This window comes from Schistocerca americana, chromosome 2, assembly GCF_021461395.2.
Source record: "Schistocerca americana isolate TAMUIC-IGC-003095 chromosome 2, iqSchAmer2.1, whole genome shotgun sequence".
In the NCBI taxonomy this organism is placed as follows: Eukaryota; Metazoa; Arthropoda; class Insecta; order Orthoptera; family Acrididae; genus Schistocerca; species Schistocerca americana.
This window is the reverse complement of record NC_060120.1, coordinates 1,082,786,800-1,082,804,008: the sequence shown is the minus strand read 5'-3', so window position 1 is coordinate 1,082,804,008 and position 17,209 is coordinate 1,082,786,800. Positions and strand designations below refer to the sequence as shown.

The 17,209-nt window shown below is 46.1% G+C and overlaps 1 pseudogene; it reads left to right on the top strand.

Annotated features, from left to right (window-relative positions):
- Nucleotides 1-15,832: 15,832 nt before the first annotated feature.
- On the top strand, nt 15,833-15,950 carry LOC124597597 (annotated as a pseudogene).
- The last annotated feature ends 1,259 nt before the right edge of the window (nt 15,951-17,209 follow it).

Sequence of the window (17,209 nt, the reverse complement as noted above, 5' to 3'; positions counted from 1 at the left end):
AGATTGTGAGGCTTATGACGAAGTGGTATGTGGAGCCAATTCCTTGCCACTCAAATGTTGAGAGAGACACACAGCTAACCCAACATTAATTGCTGCTACCCAAGACAGAACAAAGTTAGAAAAAGACGAACAGGCGTGCTCTGCTGAGCTCGGATTATCACCTAGGAAAATCCCTATCTGCCGGTGCTGCGGACATACATTACCCAACTGTCTTCTTAACTGCTAGAACACGATCTGGCGTACCGGAGGCGATGGCTGGTTGCTTCAACGTCCTGTCGTGGTGATGATAATGTCGCGAGTATAGCCCGAAACGAATTATCCTGGTTTGGTTGTTCCAGACTAAAGACTTCCTAGCAATACAAATGCGCCTTGGAGGGAGACGAAGAAGGCTCGCCACCCAATCACTGACGGTACAGTGATTGATTTTAACAAGCAAAGTCGCACTGTAACTCCGATACAGTCAACTTTAGCCAAAACTGCTCAAGACAGACTACCTAGGCCGCTTGTACGCAGAACGCTGAATTGCCAACTGTACTCGGAAAGTTACGTTGAAGTCGAAACTTCAGCAACTTCGTCAAACAGTTACAATTAAATAAAAGTATATTAGACAGCCAACGGAAAGCAGGCTGTCCAGAGCAGCGAGAGCTCAGTCTTGTAACCTACTCCGACCGAAAGGCGAGATCCGACTACCCCAGAGCACCCGTACAGGCCGAACACAGAACATTCCCGCCCCCACGACAGTGGCCGTGGTTGAACGTTCCAATCAGCAACTCGAAAACTGGCGGAAAATTCCACTCTATTGCCAGAGCACTACCATTCCACCAATGGAGATTCTTGGCGCCAATTTCTGCGCTGATTTTGCTACGTCACGGAGCTATGACCTGGGCAAGCCAATCACAGTTACTATTTTGCAGAAAGCGCGGGAATTTTCTCGCCACAACTGCCTGGGTACACAAGTCATTCCACGCCTCGCTGGTAGCCCGCCAGAAAGTGTTTTCGCTAAGTTTCTGCGAAGTAACGGAACCTCTAGCCCAGCCGCTACTTCAGGCCCCTGCGGTCGTGTCTCTTGACAATGTCGGCGTCTGAAAAGCATTCTCTCGACTCCATCACACCCGTCGGCTTAACCCTCTCGAGATCAGCAGAGCTCGCCTGTCACCGGACCACCTGAGTGACGAGAGACGCTGCGTGGGAAGTCCGCATGTGAAGGAATAGCAACTCTTCACCGCATGCAATTAGAGAGGAAAATCGTAAGATAGAAATATGAGAGGGGGCTCATGGCACTTCTCAAGGTGTCCTTGAGGTGTTGCAATTATATTGGCAAATTTGCCTTATCGCAGATGGGCCTGGGCCTGAGCACTAAGGTGTTGAGTACAGCATTGCATTGCGCAGGATGGTGGCCGCTGTTGGCATTAAGATAGAGGTCCGTGTGTGTTTTCGTTCTGTACACTGGGTGTCCCAGCGTGCCGTCCACATTTCTTGTGATCACGATATCCAGAAAGGGTAAGCTTCTGTTCTCTTCTATCTCCATAGTAAATTTGATATTTTCATGTATACCATTGAGGTGTTGTTGGAACTCTGGTAGTCTGGCCACATGGCAGGGACTAACTGCTAAAGTATCATCAACGTACCTGTAGAAGGCTGTACTGGTTGATAGGACAGTTTGGCTGTGGAAGTGGAAGGGTAGCCCACAACATAGACAGAAAACAGTATTCACAATTACAAGCACCCAAGCTTTAATGATCTTCCTGCAATAAAGGCTCTTAACAAATCTCAATTAAGCAAGGACATAAACTTGTTTACAAACTTCTGTTAACCTTCAACCAGTGAATAACCCCAATAAAGAATTACCAATCAATAAAACGTAGATAAAGGACTGCTTTACAAGAATACTTAAATTAAGTAAAATCATGAAAGCTAAGTTACAAATTTTATGTTAAGCTTCAACAGGTGAATGAAGAATTCTCATTTAAATAAAACGTAGATGGGAAAATGCCTTACCAAAATGCTTGAATTGCGTAAAATCACGAAAAGCTGAGTTACAACTTTTGTCACAAACTGCTTAGGAATTTACAGCAAATAAACAAGTTTGATCTGTTTAACCAGAAGGTAACTGCCAAGTCCAAGTGACAGAAGCCACTCAGAGCGGACGACCGCCCCAACGCTGGTCATCAACCGACATCGTCACGGCCCAATGGCCGCCGTGCTAAAACAGACTAACGTTTCGGTAAGCGACCGACAGCAACACGGGAGTAACAGTGTCTGAAGGTCGGCGTACGCCTTAAGAAACACGGCACACCCTGAAGCGGGAGCAGGCACAGCTGACTAGCGGCCATACAACCGCGAGCAAACAAATCTCACGCCGCCGTACTAACGCGGGAAATGATAGCGAGCGACAAAACGCCACGCGCAAAGCAGCAACCGTGCCTACACCTCGACCACAGAATGGGCCCTGTCTCCTTGTATATGGTATTACAATTTATAGCACACAAGAAACGATTTAATAATGGCATTAGTTTAACGCAAGATCAGTTAACAGTTAGGTCCAGTAAAGATTTACCAACGGATTTACCTTCAAACCAACTTCCGGACCACAGGCGGAAATTAGTAAACTTGGCATAAGTTTTCACCAGACCGATAAACAAGAAATCAAATTAAACAGTTGCCAAAATACAGTCGCGATACGCAAGCCCTTCAAGACCTTGCTATCTTACTCACAGTTATCATCAACGGCGAAACATACACAAATGAATGACAAGAAATTCACCATTGAAAGCAAAAAAAAAAAAAAAAAAACACACCTCAAAGGTTAAACTAATTAATTTGCAGACGAGCCAGTCACTGAATGCTCAGTTCCACAAAATTAGGACTAACCTCACTCGGCAGCAATACATTTGTGTGCGTGATAACTAGGTTGCCCAAACAGGACTCCAAAACCCAAAACAACAGGTCACACGTTAGCTGTCTTGTTCTCGGATACAAGGCACCACCGGGCTAAGACAATCGCGACGAAAAAAAATCTCTGAAATTACAGCTGCCTGCAGCAAAACAAATGAGTCAGGGTGCATGAACGTAAAGCACAAGCCACTGTTCCAGCCGGAGCGTAACCTTTTCAATGCACATACGGATAGAACAACATACGTGGGCATAAAGGGAGCCGCAGATACGTACCAAGCAAACGTCAAAATACGACCCACGTCACGTCCACAAACCGGAGCGGGTGTCTGCTCGCTGGACTGCCGCAACTAGCGATGCTGACTGCCGCCTTGCTCAACGCTACCTTCTCGGCCGTGCACAACAACTCTTCTCTTGTCGCCTCAGAGTGCGGCCGCCATGTCCGTTCTCCCCTGCTGTCCGCCCCAGACTCTCGTAACTCGTCGTCACTCCCCGTTAGGACCCGCTCCGACAGGAGGCGCTCGCGATCGCACATATTGCCAACCTCAACCAGAGGAGTAATCGATAGCGTCTTGCGCCCCAGAGCCGCGCAACGGCTCCAAGGCTTTTGGCTTGTTTCTAGCAGTGTCCAGTGCAAGCTTTTCGAAGTGCTCCATGCATAGGTCGGCTATGCCTGGTGCTAGGGGGGAGCCCATAGCTACACCATCTATCTGTTCGTAGAACTTCCCACCACATTTGAAATAGGTGATGGTTAGTGTGGTGTCACCGCCAGACACCACACTTGCTAGGTGGTAGCTTTAAATCGGCCGCGGTCCATTAGTACATGTCGGACCCGCGTGTCGCCACTGTGTGATCGCAGACCGAGCGCCACCACAAGGCAGGTCTCGAGATACGGACTAGCACTCGACCCAGTTGTACGGACGACGAAGCTAGCGACTATACTGACGAAGCCTCGCTCCTTTGCCGATCCAATAGTTAGAATAGCCTTCAGCTAAGTCAATGGCTACGACCTAGCAAGGCGCCATTAGTAACATTGCATGTATCTAAAGAGTCTCACTTGTATCGCCACAATCTCCAGATGTACCAAAAGGATGGGTTAAAGTTAAGTATTCCAGAAGCTACGTACTTTTCTTCATAGCATTCATTACGTATCCTGTTTCAGACCTCACGCCATCCTGCTTTGTCTTAGTGCGTGCCTTTCGGCTTCCTCTCATTGTGTCTAGGCTGTCTTGTCTAGACACAACAGTTAGCACATGGCGGAAGAGCTTCATGATATCCTCTTCAATGCGTTCTTTGAGTAAAGCCAGGGAGCCTTCTGTTGGTACTCATAAGAATAAGGATATCACATCGAAGCTGACTAGTAGGTCTTCATTTTCCGGCTGCATGTCCTGTAGTACCTTCTCGAACTCAGCCGCGTTTTTTGCATAGTGTGGACCATAACCCACCGAGGGTTTTAGCATCTGTGATAAATGCTTAGCAGGCTTGGCAGCAGCCCCCTTTTCCGCTCTGGACATGGCGGGAAAACACTAAATGCTGTAACACACAAAACGCCGACATCGACATACATTGTCAGTACTTGCGATCCCGCCCCTCCTCCCCTTGTCCTGAGTCCGCTTCTGCTTGCCAATGCCACCAATAACCTCCCAAATAACATAGCATCCCTCAGTAAACACAAGCAGAAGACCCGTTAGGAGATTGAAATCCTCCCCAAACCCATCGCTACAACCCAGTTCTCCATCCAATCCAAATTCCTAAAATCCCCCCCAAACAAATCCACCTCGCGGCTTTCAAGCCACACCCTTTGATGAGCCTACGCCCCCAGCAGCACCTGTTGTCAACCTGGGATGGAATCAGGAAACCGTCGCCCTGGACAGGAACTGCGTAACTGGGCAGGAGTCGGAGGGCTTCGTGCTTTTGAAGAAAACCTTTCACCAGCTGAGGCTTCTGGTGGCCCAGGGAGTAGAACCCACACCGAACAGGTTTCAGGCAGTGGCTGAAGAGCCAGAGACATCACAAAACACAACACAAACACAGAAACGCGTCACCTGCCACCTCCCTCCGATTGTCGCAGAGTTTCCTCAGAAATACGAGGAGCTCTTCGAGTTATTAAAAACAGAAGTCGGGGGATGCAGTTTTGAGGCCCAAGGTGACAAAATAAAAATAACAGTACACACACTAGAAGACTACACCACAGTCGAAACACTTTTCAACAACAGAAACATACCCCACTAAACGTTCCCCACAACAAAAACTCTGATTACAGTATTACTGTTTAGAGATCTACCAAGACGCTGTCCCGCTAGGAAGTCAAAACTGACTGGACTGCCCAGAGGTACGTTGTCAAGGCGGTCCAGCAGATGGGAAACATACATAGCAAGTGGCCCCTATTTCAGGCCGCTCTGCCTGATATCCTGCAGAACAAAGAGGAGATAAAAATGGTCCTCGCTGTGCCTGTCACCACTGAGGCACTGCGCCGCAAAAACAGTGCTGTGCTTCATGTGTCAGGGCCAGAATCATATCACCACACACTGCACCATGGTGATAAGATGCAGAAAGTGTTCCGAGGCCCATGACACGAGGTCCTGGAAACTGGAACACATTCGCCCACAAATAAGGTGGCGCTGTGTGGCAAACCACACAGTGGGTTACCAAGGTTGTGAGTTCCGCAAAAGACACTCACAGCAGTCAAAGGGTGCAAAGGCCACCCCCCCACACATGCAAACGAAACACCATCAACCCATCCAGTCACAAAGAAACAAAACACAACAACACACATGGACAAGGCCTGGGTAAAACTAAGACCAGACACACCAAGGGCAACATCCATGGAAGTGGTTTCTCCTTAGAGAAGCCATGAAAACGTAGCCCAATAAACACAAAACCAAACACAGTCACAAGAGCAACACTGGGAAACACACAACAACAATGACTAGGTCCACAAGCTCTAGGGAAGCCCACACTCAGTCCACACCCTCAGATCAGTTTTTAGGCATTTTGGTGTACACCATGATCCTCATCATGGAAATGATGATGGAATTCATGAATGCCCAGAAGCAGAACACAAAGATCCTCGTTGCCCTTCAGGTAGCAGTCCAGCAGTCGCTCCGCTCTGCGACTTCCTCAGTAGTTTCGAAACTCGATCATGGATGGTTGACTAAATATCCAAGACCTGACAATGTGCGTCTTTAACGCAGACGGCATTGTTAATCAAGAGGTAGAGTTCAGAGATCTCGTGAAGGAGTTCTCCGTCGTCTTATGCATGATGATGGGGAAAACCACCTAAAACCGTGAATAAAACCGACAGTTCCCAACTACGTAAGCTACCATAAAGAGAGGCTAACCCATGATGGAGGAGTGGCCATATAAATAAAAAGAGGGATCACCCACCACCAAGTATTCTTACGAGCTACCAATAAAATCGAAGCAGTTGCGGTAGAAGTAACCGCTGCCAACAAACCCTTAATAATTGTTAAAATCTACCAACCCCCACAAGACCAGATAAATGTGGGAGACAGAACCGCTTTAGGGCAAAATGAACGCAAACTCATAATAGGGGGCGACTTCAATGCCAAACATCCTGATAGGAATTCTAGAGTAACCTCCAGAGCCGGTGCCAAACTGCAACCACTGCCGCGCATCCACCACTTCAAAATATGGGGTCAGGTCGAGCCCACACATTTTCCAAAAAATGGAGGCAGGCACGACGTGTTAGACATAGCTCTTACTAGAAGGATCGTGGGGTTTGTGGCCGCAAGGAAAATCAACAGAATGTCCTCCGACCACAACCCAGTGATTTTAGAGGTCGATGTGGGAGAATGGGTGGCACTCCCATGGTACCAGACGTCTTACAAACGTACAGACTGGGAGCAATCCCGAGAAACTGTTGCCTCTGATAACGCTCGCGGTCCGCCACTTACTGCCGAAACAGTAGAACAAGCGCTACAAGACCTAACAGGTACCATCTTGGAGGCAGCAGGAGAAGCCATACAACCCCCCCCCCCTCCCCAACAAAGGAGTGGCCTGCCACCGCAAATGCAGCTCCCGGAACATCTGTTACCTCAAATTCGCCTTAAGAACATAGTGGCAAAGGAGTGGAAGATCACCAATTACCAGAAATCAGGCCACCAGGAGGCTGCTCAATCGTCTACAGCGAGGTGGCGCTCAGTGAGCACAGAAACGAACAATGACAAAATCGCCTCACAGCTCTCAATGTAGACGATCACGTACTATTGCAAGCAACCAAACAGTTCACAAAAAGACGCTCTAGGATGCCCCCACTCCATGGCGAGTGGGATCTGGCCTACAGCCATGCTGAAAAGGCCAACGCCCTCGCCGACTCCTTCGAGAAACAGTTTCAAGCGGCAGAACCCTAGGATGAAGAGCATGAAGCACTGGTCCATCGTCAACTGTCTGTCTTCCTCAATGCTGAGGAGGACCCAGAAGATGAACCCACATTTTCGCCCCGAAGACGTGGCAAAAGTAATTAGGTCCCTCCCCTCCAAGAAAGGTGCCTGGACATGACAGTGTCACCAATCAGTTAGTCAAAAGCCTCCCACCTTCGGCGATCACACGCCTGGAGAGCGTCTTCAACGAGATGACTCGTTCCCGTGAGTTCCCAGCTTGCTGGAAACATGCGGAAGTGGTCGCGATACACAAACCAGGGAAAGACCCTCTATTCCCGCAACACTACAGGCCGATTAGCCTCTTGCAAGATCTATGAGCGCCTCCTGCTAATGCCCATACAGGAAAACATTACCAAAGAGCAACTTCTGCCTGCTTTCCAATTCGGATTCCGTCAGAATCCTTCTGCCCCACAAAAAATGATGAGAGTGGTTGAAACAGCCACAGAGGGGTGCAACCACAGAGGCTATTGCGGGATAGTGCTACTTGCTGTAGCCAAAGCCTTCGACTCGGTGTGGCATAAAGGCTACTATACAAGTTATACATACAAGGGTTCCCTGGGAGCATAGTCAAATTAATCCAAAGCTATCTCACGAACAGAATCTTCTCTGTCAAGGTAGAAACTGCCACCTCCACCAAAAAGCGTATTCGCGCTGGGGTCGCACAGGGATCGGTCCTGGTGCCCATTTTGTACAGTCTGTACACTGCAGACACACCAACGGCCTCCCTGGTGCACACCGCACAGTACGCAGACGACACAGCCTTCTAAATGAGAAATGCATACAGGGATCTGGTCATCCATAGGTTACAAAGGGTTTTGGATGAAACAGACACTTGGGCCCGTCGCTGGCGCATCACCATCAACTCTGAAAAGACGCAGGCTATGCTGATTATCCGAAGGCTCGTAAGCACAAACCTCCTCGTCGCCGCCACCCCCCCCCCCCCATCCTCCTCCTCCACCTTCACCTAAACGGGACCCAACTCCCCTTTCGCAGAACCGCCAAGAACCTTGGCGTTCAACCAGCTGCCTCCCCTGCTCTGTAGGAGTGAACGTTTATTTGGCTCTGATCCGGCCAGTAATGGAATATGCATACCCTGTCTGAGGATACGCGGCGAAGCAGCCCCTGGATAAACTCCAGAGGCTGCAGAACGGCGCCCTAAGGAGGGCACTGCATCTCCCTCTCCGATTCCCTACCTATGATCTACACGCCGCAGCTGAAATCCCACTCATGAGAGAGTGTTTCCGAGATCTGGCAAGGTCCTTCTATGAAGGCTCTTCCAGATCAGGAAACGTCCTCATCCACTCCCTGGGTCGATATGACTTGTCCCACGATAAGCCCAAACGCCCAATGACGATCTTCGACGATTTAGTCGAAGAGAAAATCCCAATATCCAATTCCTAATCCTGCTCCCTCCCACATACTACCAATCATCTCACCAACCTCAGGCAAGTACCAGACACATACAAAACATTCATCACATTTCACAGACACCAAACAACCACAGATAAAATCACACACTAGTACACAGAGGAATAAAAGCCGAAAGGCTACAAACTCCCCCACACACTTCCCCAAAGAGGGCAAAGTATAAGATGAGAGTGAGTGAAGAGAGATATCAGCCCGCGACCGACGATATCCCGACACTTCGCCTGAAGGTGATGGAGATGCATTCCATCCAAACTTTGCCACGAGACGACGAAGTTACTCGGCTGACAACCCTTGAAGATTTCATATAAGTCCCTATCCCTGTCTATCTATATGATTTAACAAACCATGAAATTTTAAATAACTAGACCTAACATCCTCATATGAGGGCACTGTTTAGAAATTGCTGTTTTGAATTATAAAGAAATAAAACCTCAAATATTGTTAATCCATTATGAAAGGAAATTTTACATTACAGTTATAAAAATAATTAATGGACTTAAAATTTGTATTCAAGACAGCATTAACATTAAATAAATGCTGCACACTGAACAGGAACAAACTAACTTCAACAGACACTTATGATGAACAGCAGTAATTTTTCAGGCTGCATTCTGTTAGCTTAGTCCCCGTTGCTTCACTCACACAGACTTTTTTGTTTTTACATTTTTCACAAACTGCAACAGCTTCTAAGATTTTCACGCTGATTAAGTACAGAGACGCATGGTGTTTTCCGAATGTATTTCTAATCAAAAACTGATTTTGGTAGCTGTAGACTACGGTTTTTTTAACTATGTTTCTTGTGATCTTGTGGTGACATTTCCATAGAAAGCTTCATCTCATAATACATAGCTATTTTCACAGATTCTGTTTTAAAATTATTGTAATGTAACGAAACATTTCCTTAAAAATTTTGATCCCCTATTTCACCCCCTTAGGTGTCGAATTTACAAAAACTATAAAAGATGTATTTTTTAATTTATGACAAAGAAGCCAAAGGTCCATAGATTTAGCTTTGGAAATCCTTTCATAATGAAAAAGCACTGCGTCTTCAGGCCACGAGTGGCCTATTGGGACCATTCGACCGCCGTGTCATCCTCAGCGGAGGATGCGGACAGGAGGGGCGTGGGGTCAGCACACCGCTCTCCTGGTCGTTATGATGGTATTCTTGACAGAAGCCGCTACTATTCGGTCGAGTAGCTCCCCGGCATCACGAGGCTGAGTGCACCACGAAAAATGGCAACAGCGCATGGCGGCCTGGATGGTCAACCATCCAAGTGCCGACCACACCCGACAGCGCTTAACTTCAGTGGTCTCACGGGAACCGGTGTATCCACCGCGGCAAGGCCGTTGCCTTTCATAATGAAATAATTTCATAAAACCTTTTATCTCGTATTTCACTCCTTTATGGTCTCGAGTTTCCGAAAACAATGAAACACGTACTTCTTAAATTTCCAACGCTAAAGTGAAATACTAGTATTCATAAATATACCTTTAAAAACACTTAAGTAGTTCCTTAACAACGATTTATTTTCAAGAAAACTTTCACCCACTATTTTGCCCCTTACAGGCTGGATTTACATATGTGCTGAAGTGTGTGATTTCTCCGTGAGACAAAAAAGAACACAAACAGATTTTCGTTGTTCTAGCGTCAAAATTGTCTTAACCGTGACATGTTTTTAAGCAGCCTTTCATCCCCTTCGTCTCACCCTTTTAGGAGTGGTATTTCGAACGGTCTTTCCCTAAACGATATCTACAATGAAAGATCGTCATTCCTTCAAATTTCAAGTTTCTGTCCTCAGCAGTTTGGGCTGGGGGGTGACGAGTCAGTCGCCCAAGACGCTGCCTTTATGTATAAAGATCAGTACACCATTCCACTGCTGGTAGCGACCACGATCATAAACGAGAAGTGGGACCACCGTGCTCTGACTTTGGTTAAAGTGTTTCAGTTTTAATCCTTTATTGATCTGACGTAATATGTGATGAACTCTTATAGCACTGGTAAGTTACCACACGCGATACTGCCGTGGTTGGCACACTAGACTCACACTCCGGAGGACGACAGCAAACCACGTACGGCCATCCTGATTTAGGTTTCCCATGATTTCCCTACGTCGCTCAAGGCAAATGCGAAAATGATTAAGGAAGGATATGGATGAAAATGACGCAGGATAGGAACCAAGGCTTGTGTGATCCATCTATAACTATCCCGAAGTCGACAGGCCGTTAAAGACCGACCTCGGCTCTTCCTTTCCTTTGGTAGGTCCTTCCCACTCGTGCTACCACTAACTAACTTATTGTGTTGTATGCTGCCTATGTCTGCGTTTCTGTAACCTGTGATTTCATAAATACTCTTCATGTGTGACGCAGTAATCAGTACCAGACAGTCCCATATCTCACACTTACATCTTCTGAACATATATTGGCGACCGGTAGCTACTCAGGTACACGTCACATGTCGAGCCTGTCACTGACTCCATTCCGTGCATACACAAACAATTACACAGCACATGAACTAAGATTTTATATTTTTGCGTGGAAAGTACTTATTAGGACTAAATTCAAAATGGTCCACATCCAGCTGTTCTCACCAAGGTGATCGGGAGGTCTCTCTCAACGGTAAGGCAAACTACTGAACTGAAAAATACTCTCCTGAATATTCCCAACTGGGACTCCCTCTTCCCCACCATCAGCTGTCCTCTGTTAAGTGGGTGAAAAGTTCCCGAATCTACAATGGGTCATTGCTCGGATATTCTACCCTTTCCAGAAAATGAAAAGTATCAAAAAATAAAAAAAATGAAGCACTCCAAGAACCACAAACATGGAATCAGCCAGTGTTGCCCTAACGGTTATGGAGAATTTATCCAAGAACACCACCTCCTCTTGCGATTTTTGAACAATGTAATCACTATTAGTAGCTGAAACTTGTTGCAGAAATCAATTAGCGTTTCTTCTCTCTCTAACTTTTTTTTGGTCATCAGTCTACGGACTGGTTTGATGCGGCCCGCCACGAATTCCTTTCCTGTGCTAACCTCTTCATCTCAGAGTAGCACTTGCAACCTACGTCCTCAATTATTTGCTTGACGTATTCCAATCTCTGCCTTCCTCTACAGTTTTTGCCCTCTACAGCTCCCTCTAGTACCATGGAAGTCATTCACTCATGTCTTAGCAGATGTCCTATCATCCTGTCCCTTCTCCTTATCAGTGTTTTCCACATATTCCTTTCTTCTCTGATTCTGCATAGAACCTCCTCATTCTTTACCTTATCAGTCCACCTAATTTTCAACATTCGTCTATAGCACCACATCTCAAATGCTTCGATTCTCTTCTGTTCCGGTTCTCCCACAGTCCATCTTTCACTACCATACAATGCTGTACTCCAGACGTACATCCTCAGAAATTTCTTCCTCAAATTAAGGCCGGTATTTGATATTAGTAGACTTCTCTTGGCCAGAAATGCCTTTCTTGGCATAGCGAGTCTGCTTTTGATGTCCTCCTTGCTCCGTCCGTCATTGGTTATTTTACTGCCTAGGTAACAGAATTCCTTAACTTCATTGACTTCGTGACCATCAATCCTGATGTTAAGTTTCTCGCTGTTCTCATTTCTACTACTTCTCATTACCTTCGTCTTTCTCCGATTTACTCTCAAACCATACTGTGTACTCATTAGACTGTTTATTCCGTTCAGCAGATCTTTTAATTATTCTTCACTTTCACTCAGGATAGCAATGTCATCAGCGAATCGTATCATTGACATCCTTTCACCTTGTATTTTAATTCCACTCCTGAACCTTTCTTTTATTTCCATCATTGTTTCCTCGATGTACAGATTGAAGAGTAGGGGCGAAAGGCTGCAGCCTTGTCTTACACCCTTATTAATACGAGCACTTCGTTCTTGATCTTCCACTCTTATTATTCCCTCTTGGTTGTTGTACATATTGTATATGACCCGTCTCTCCCTATAGCTTACCCCTACTTTTTTCAGAATCTGGAACAGCTTGTACCACTTTATATTGTCGAACGCAGGTCGACAAATGCTTTGAAAGTGTCTTGATTTTTCTTTAACCTTGCTTCCATTATTAGCCGTAACGTCAGAATTGCCTCTCTCGCCCCTTAACGTTTCCTAAAGCCAAACTGATCGTCACCTAGCGCATTCTCAATTTTGTTTTCCATTCTTCTGTATATTATTCTTGTAAGCAGCTTCGATGCATGAGCTGTTGAGCTGATTGTGCGATAATTCTCGCACTTGTCAGCTCTTGCCGTCTTCGGAATTGTGTGGATGATGCTTTTCCGAAAGTCAGATGGTATGTCGCCAGACTTATATATTCTACACACCAACGTGAATAGTCGTTTTGTTGCCACTTCCCCCAATGATTTTAGAAATTCTGATGGAATATTATCAATCCCTTCTACCTTATTTGACCGTAAGTCCTCCAAAGTTCTTTTAAATTCCGATTCTAATACTGGATCCCCTATCTCTTCTAAATCGACTCCTGTTTCTTCATCACATCAGACAAATCTTCACCCTCATAGAGGCTTTCAATGTATTCTTTCCACCTATCTGCTCTCTCCTCTGCATTTAACAGTGGAATTCCCGTTGCACTCTTAATGTTACCACCGTTGCTTTTAATGTCACCAAAGGTTGTTTTGACCTTCCTGTATGCTGAGTCTGTCCTTCCGACAATCATATCTTTTTCGATGTGTTCACATTTTTCCTGCAGCCATTTCGTCCTAGCTTCCCTGCCCTTCCTATTTATTTAATTCCTCAGCGACTTGTATTTCTGTATTCCTGATTTTCCCGGAACATGTTTGTACTTCCTCCTTTCATCAATCAACTGAAGTATTTCTTCTGTTACCCATGGTTTCTTCGCAGCTACCTTCTTTGTACCTATGTTTTCCTTCCCAACTTCTGTGATGGGCCTTTTTAGAGATATCCATTCCTCTTCAACTGCACTGCCTACTGCGCTATTCCTTATTGCTGTATCTATAGCGTTAGAGAAATTCAAACGTATCTCGTCATTCCTTATTACATCCGTATCCGACTTCTTTGCGTATTGATTCTTTCTGACTAATGTCTTGAACCTCAACCTACTCTTCATCACTACTATATTGTGATCTGAGTCTATATCTGCTCCTGGGTACGCCTTACAATCCAGTATCTGATTTCGGAATCTCTGTCTGACCATGATGTAATCTAATTGAAATCTTCCCGTATCTCCCGGCCTTTTCCAAGTATACCTCCTCCTCTTGTGATTCTTGAGCAGGGTATTCGCTATTACTAGCTGAAGCTTGTTACAGATCTCAATTAGTCTTTCTCCTCTTTCATTCCTTGTCCCAAGCTCATATTCTCCTGTAACCTATTCTTCTACTCCTTCCCCTACAACTGCATTCCAGTCGCCCATGACTATCAGATTTTCGTCCCCCTTTACATACTGCATTACCCTTTCAATATCCTCATACACTTGCTCTATCTGTTCATCTTCAGCTTGCGACGTCGGCATGTATACTTGAACTATCGTTGTCGGTGTTGGTCTGCTGTCGATTCTGATTAGAACAACCCGGTCACTGAACTGTTCACAGTAACACACCCTCTGCCCTACCTTCCTATTCATAACGAATCCTACACCTGTTATACCATTTTCTGCTGCTGTTGATATTACCCGATACTCAATTGACCAGAAATCCTTGTCTTCCTTCCACTTCACTTCAATGACCCCTACTATATCTAGATTGAGCCTTTGCATTTCCCTTTTCAGATTTTCTAGTTTCACTACCACGTTCAAGCTTCTGACATTCCACGCCCCGACTCGTAGAACGTTATCCTTTCGTTGGTTATTCAATCTTTTTCTCATGGTAACCTCCCTCTCGGCAGTCCCCTCCCGGAGATCCGAATGGGGGCTATTCCGGAACCTTTTGCCAATGGAGAGATCATAATGACACTTCTCCAATTACAGGCCACATGTCCTGTGGATACACGTTACGTGTCTTTAATGCAGTGGTTTCCATTGCCTTCTGCATCCACATGTCGTTGATCATTGCTGATTCTTCCGCCTTTAGGGGCAATTTCCCACCTCAAGGACAAGAGAGTGCCCTGAACCTTTATCCGCTCCTCCGCCCTCTTTGACAAGGCCGTTGTCAGAATGAGGCTGACTTCTTATGCCGGAAGTCTTCTGCCGCCAATGCTGATTATTTATCAAAATTTAGGCAGACGTTTTAATTATGAATCAAAGACGCTAACCCTAGACCACGGGTTATCAACTACCAAGGTCTTATTTTCTTGTAACCATTATCCCCCTGTTACGCTTTCGGCACTAGTGTTTGTTTTGAACTGCTGTTTCTATAGTAGGTGTTAGAGGAAGCAGGCCCACAGAAGAACAGGTATGGACCCAGGGGGAAGAGAGTGGGTTGTCATGACCGCCCCCCCCCCGCGAGAAGAAGATGTTTTTAATGTTTTTAGCAAAGGCGTTTATGTTTTTACACACACAGAAATGAAATAAGTGAACTATAAGAAAAAATAACTACCAAGAAAGTAGCCAGAGTCACTAACGCACACCTTTGCGGTGGTGATCGACTGGGAATGATAATCCGGTTCGAATCCTGGTGGACGACAAAGTTTTGGCTGCCAGTATTTGGCTGGCAAGTGGGGGAGAGGTGGCGGCTCAGAACTGCTGATCACTAGCTTTTGCACCAATGTCGTGGATTAAATTCCAAACCTGTCCTCTGTGTCTGATGAAGTGAGAGCTGCGACACTGTTGGTGGTGATCCGTTTATCTGATGGGGACCTCAAATTCGGCGGTCTCTTTGGTACTATTCGAGAAGAGAGGACTACTACTCGCACTGCGTTTCACCCTTTTTCTTGTCTCATCACCATCATCACCACACGATTTTAAAGATAACGCTACACCACACACGCATCCACTACACTTAGCAGCACTCCACAAATACATGTACGTCACATCTCTCACGTATCTGCAAGGAAAGGGCCCCGTATACGCGGATGGCAACCTTTCGCACAGGCGGCTGAACCCACACCGCGGGATCTCCCAGCCGGCAACGCTATACGACATTCACATTTTTTCGCATTGAATTACACACTACCCTCATATACGTCTGGCAACTGCCTTGCCGCAGTGGATACACTGGTTCCCGTCAGATCACCGCAGTTAAGCGCTGTCGGGCGTGGCCTGTACTTGGATGGGTCACCATCCGGGCCGCCATGTGCTGTTGCCATTTTTCGGGGTGCACTCAGCCTCGTGATGCTAATTGAGGAGCTACTCGACCGAACATTAGCGGCTCTGGTCAAAGAAAACCATCGTAACGACCGGGAGACCGGTGTGCTGACCACACGCCCCTCTTATCCGCATCCTCAACTGAGGATGACTCGGCTATCGGATGGTCCCGATGGGCCACTTGTGGCCTGATGACGGAGTGCTCCTATACGTCTTCTGTCATATCATATGCTGCTTGTGATGTCAGCATGTATAGCTCAAGTATTGCTGTTGAACTTACTTTGCCGTCGATTCTGATAAGAATTGTCCTACCACTAAACTGTTCACAATTGCTCCCATCCTGCTGTACCTTTAGTTAGTGGCAAATCTTCTTCCCGTCACACCATTTACAGCCACACACTGTCCTCAGTATAACAGCTTCGGAACCAATTTACGACGCGCGCGGGCGCGCGATCGCGCGCACACGCACACACACGCACACACGCACACACACACACACACACACACACACACACACACACACACACACACACACACACATATATATATATATATATAGCGTGTAGCGATTCTTTATAATCTACAGGGCGTTAACCGGCTAAAATGCGCATATTTTTGATTTACTTCTATGAGACTTGGGCTATATATCTAGAATGATTCCTTTCTTTCTCGTCAGTATCCACAACTGTATACCTGCAAACGGCATTTCCTTTGATTCGAACGCTGTGTAGCGTAACAGAAGGTTTCCTCGTAACACGAAACTATAAGAAAAGGAATAGTAAAAGCAGTCCAGACCCCAGAATGATCATTTAAATAAGGAAAAAATTTTACCGCCAGTAAGCAGTTACTCGAAGATTTGAAGCGCAACACCATATGTTCTTAGAGTAACATTCTCACGTAAAAGACCAAGCACAATTTTGTCGAAACTACCGTCAATGACTATGTATAGACAATAATCTGATAGTGTGATTGTCACAGTTATACACTACAGTAAATTTAAAAATTCTGCCGCTAAGAGTACGGCCGCGATGGGCAGGGTTCTAGGTGTGACTGCGGATGACGCACTCATTTTCAATCAGGATTTCAGAAAATCTAATGCATTCGTTTTGAGCTGTGTGACGACACGCTCAGTACGCCTTCTACGCCGAGGTGATTTAAGATGATTTCCCGTACTGGAGACTGTCAAGGTCAAAATAAATATTGTCTGTATGGCAGGTCAGTAAATGTACTCACTTTTCATGTTTCTATGAGGCTGTGCCG